A 3,406-nucleotide genomic window follows, 5' to 3' on the forward strand; every position below is an offset into this window, starting at 1 on the left:
GGCCTTAAGCCCAACTAGTCCAGCATTTTGTTTCCCACAGTGGCCCACCAGCTGCCTCTGGGAACCCCTAAGCAGGAGAAATACTTCTCTCGTATCATTGCTTCCCTGAATCTGAGAATCAGAGCCAGGCCAGCCTATCCATGAGGCCAACTGAAGTGGTCAACTGAAGTGGTCATCTCAGTAGATTGGTGCAGGAAGGGGGAACACGAATCTCTGCCTTCTTGCTCCCACTGTTCCTCCTTCTAACTTCCATGCCCTGAATTGGAAAAGGATGAGCGGGACAATGAGGAAGAGGAGAGTGCAGAGCAAGAACACTGGAGAGTGGGAGGAACAGAGACTGGAACATCACTGGGTAAGAGGGGGATTCTGTGGCATGCCACCTCAGATATCAGGAGGTCTTGAGCTGGCTCCGATTCAGAGATGTGCTGCCACTGAACCTGGAGGTAATGCATAGCCATCATGACAACTAGCAGCTGCTGATAAACCTGACCTCCATGCATTTGTTCAATCCCACACTTATCTGGGATTAACTGCCCAATCCTAACTGGGTTGCCTGCTGTCTCACTGAGGTTAGGGAACATTTGTTACCCTATATCAAGCCCCAGCAGCCTCTATGGGTCAACTCCAATCTGACCCAGCATTTTAGCTGGTGCAGAACTGAACAGGCCCATGTAGGGCTTTCAGGCCTGGGACAGGGGTTCGGATGCGGTGGAGGCCTGCCATCTCCACTCTCCTCCTGCCCCAAAACACCCCGTCTCTGACTTCCACTGGCCTGCCCACTGCTAGGTGCAGCATTTACCCTGGTTGGCGGGCGCTGCTCCAATGCTGGTGGAGGCCTGCCAGTGCAGGCCTCTCTGCCAGCAGCATGGGCCTTGGCATGGTTGAAACATGCCTTACAGCATGTTTGTGACAGCACAGGTGCTTGTGCTGCTGACAGGAGCCGGCTTAGGATTGGGCTGCCCATCCCACTGAACTCAGTAGGACTTACTTCTGAGCAGACACGTATAGGATTGCATTGTAAGTCTCACTGTTTTAAGTGAAATGCTTATGGTTGCCTGCAACTCCATTTTTGAATGTATCTAGACCAGTGATTTTCAACCTTTTTCATCTCGCGGCACACTGGCAAGGCACTAAAATGGTCAAGGCACACCATCAGCTTTTTGACAGTTGACAAGGCACACTGTGCTGTCAATGGGGGCTCACACCCCCTAATGGTCCTATTGATAAATGACGCTCTCCCAAATTCCCGCTGCACACCTGGGGACCATTCGCAGCACACCAGTGTGCCACGGACGGCACAGTGGTTGAAAATGGCTGATCTAGACCATCATCTGTTCCTCCTTTGTGGGAAGACTTTCAGTTACTGAGTTCTGAGGACATGGCTAAGGTGTTTTAGAGAATGTGGTCAGCCACTTGTCTGCTGAACCCTTCCCATTCTTCCTTATTACACTGAATGAGCATGGTTGACTATTGGATCAAAAAGGCAATTAGTGCCTTCTTGCAAGAGGGTGTAGAAAAAAGAGGTTGTAGAAGAGGGTGTAGCTCCATGTGCCATGGTGTAGAACCTCTTCTGGCTGGCTAAGGTGCCAGTTGGAGAGGCTTGTGCCTTCTTGCAAGAGGGTAAGCACTGTAAGCACTGTGACTGCCATTCCTAATGGGAATATGGGGCTCATAATGGGTGAAATGTCTGAGTACTACTCTGAACTTTTCAGCAGAAGTAGAGGAGAAAAGCAGTGGGAGTCAAGCATTCTTTCTCCAACCTGATGTGATTTATGAACAGGTTTGAAGTGAGTAGAAGAGTGCAGAATTTTAAAGGAAGTAGCATTGTGTGATGTATGCAAAAACTTGCTGTTCTAGTATCAGGTTAGATATTCATAGGGAATGTAAAAGCCTTGTTCCAATGTGCTCTACTATGGTTTCATTACAAGTCTCTTGCTGTCTCTCATAAGGGAGCTTGTCAAATACATTCATTCAGATTTCCCTGCAATCAAGAGAGCAGCATGCCATTTGTTCCATGTTTAATCATGTCTTTCATTCCCAAGTGGAGCTGAGTTATTCACAAAACATGACATGGCCATCATGACTTTTGACTAATGGCAAAGAACTTGCACAGAAATTCTCTAACTTTAAACTAGTGAGCCCTCTTAAGTCAAGAAAAGCATATTCAAACATTTGCACAAAGTACAGCAAAGCTGACCACTTTTGCATCTCCAACAGTGCCACAACAAGGGTATTCACATCTGTGATCATGATGAGCTTGACCTTTAGCTTCCTGAAACTACAGAGAGCCCTCCTGGATCCCCCAGCGCCCTCAAACTACAGAGATTGATACAACACTATATTTATTTCATAAGCAAAAAACTTTTGGAAGAGCTTGCCAGAAGGAAGGCTAGACCAGGTGATTCATCTTTCCTTTCCTGTTCTGGCATTCCCATTAGCTGTGATAACACAAATGTGTGATTAAACTTCCATAGACTTCACAGCTTCACAAGACATGAATGTCAGATGAGTTTTAGAAACAGTCAGTTATGATGACTATGAGATTCATGAAACCCCAAGTTTCCTAAGTTTAGTAGCCTCCTTGCAGGAATGTAGCTGTAGGGGAGCATGGGAGAGTGGAACTCTGGGACATCTTCTACAGCAAGAGAATATATCATCAGTAGGAGTGCTCAGGTGCTAACTTTGCAACTTTTTTCAAAGGATCTTAGCTGAGAAGAAGCACTAGGTTTAGCAAACTGACAGCCCACTCCTATTCACACTTTCCTGGGAGTAAGCCCCATTAACTCTAATGGGATGAGTAGATATGCATAGGATTGGGCTGTCAGACCTTTGCCTAGGCCCGAGGGCATATGTTAATCTTTGTCAAGATTATGTCAAGACAGGATACAGCTCATGTTCCATTATTGCTATCATCTTATGGAAATTAAACTGGGGTAAGTCCTATTTAACATAGTGGGGCTTACTTCAGAGTAAACAGGGCTAGGTTAGCATTCTAACACCAAAATTCTATACATGTCTACTCAGAAGTAATTCTTATTGAGTCCAAAGGGATTTAGTCCTAGGTAAGTGAGTATAGGATTGCAGCCCAATGTATCTTTTATATTTATCTGGTCTTTTCTTAACTCAATTTTTCAGTTTTTATACATTTGTTTTAAATTATTGCAATCCACTCCAGGAATTTGGGATGGAATAAGCTAGCTCTTTAAATGAAGTATAATAAGTTTTAAAATTCAAATAAGTGGCAAGAGAAGGTGATAGAAAGGATCTGAGGGCGATCTTAAGATCCATTCTTTGCCTAATGATTCAAGGATGGTGAGTACTCCTTCAGCTGGTGATAAATTCAAGAGAAAAACTGGAGAGTAATTTACTACTTCTAGTATTCTTTGCACAATGTCCTTCACAGTGC

This window comes from Tiliqua scincoides, chromosome 1, assembly GCF_035046505.1.
Source record: "Tiliqua scincoides isolate rTilSci1 chromosome 1, rTilSci1.hap2, whole genome shotgun sequence".
Lineage (NCBI taxonomy): Eukaryota > Metazoa > Chordata > Lepidosauria > Squamata > Scincidae > Tiliqua > Tiliqua scincoides.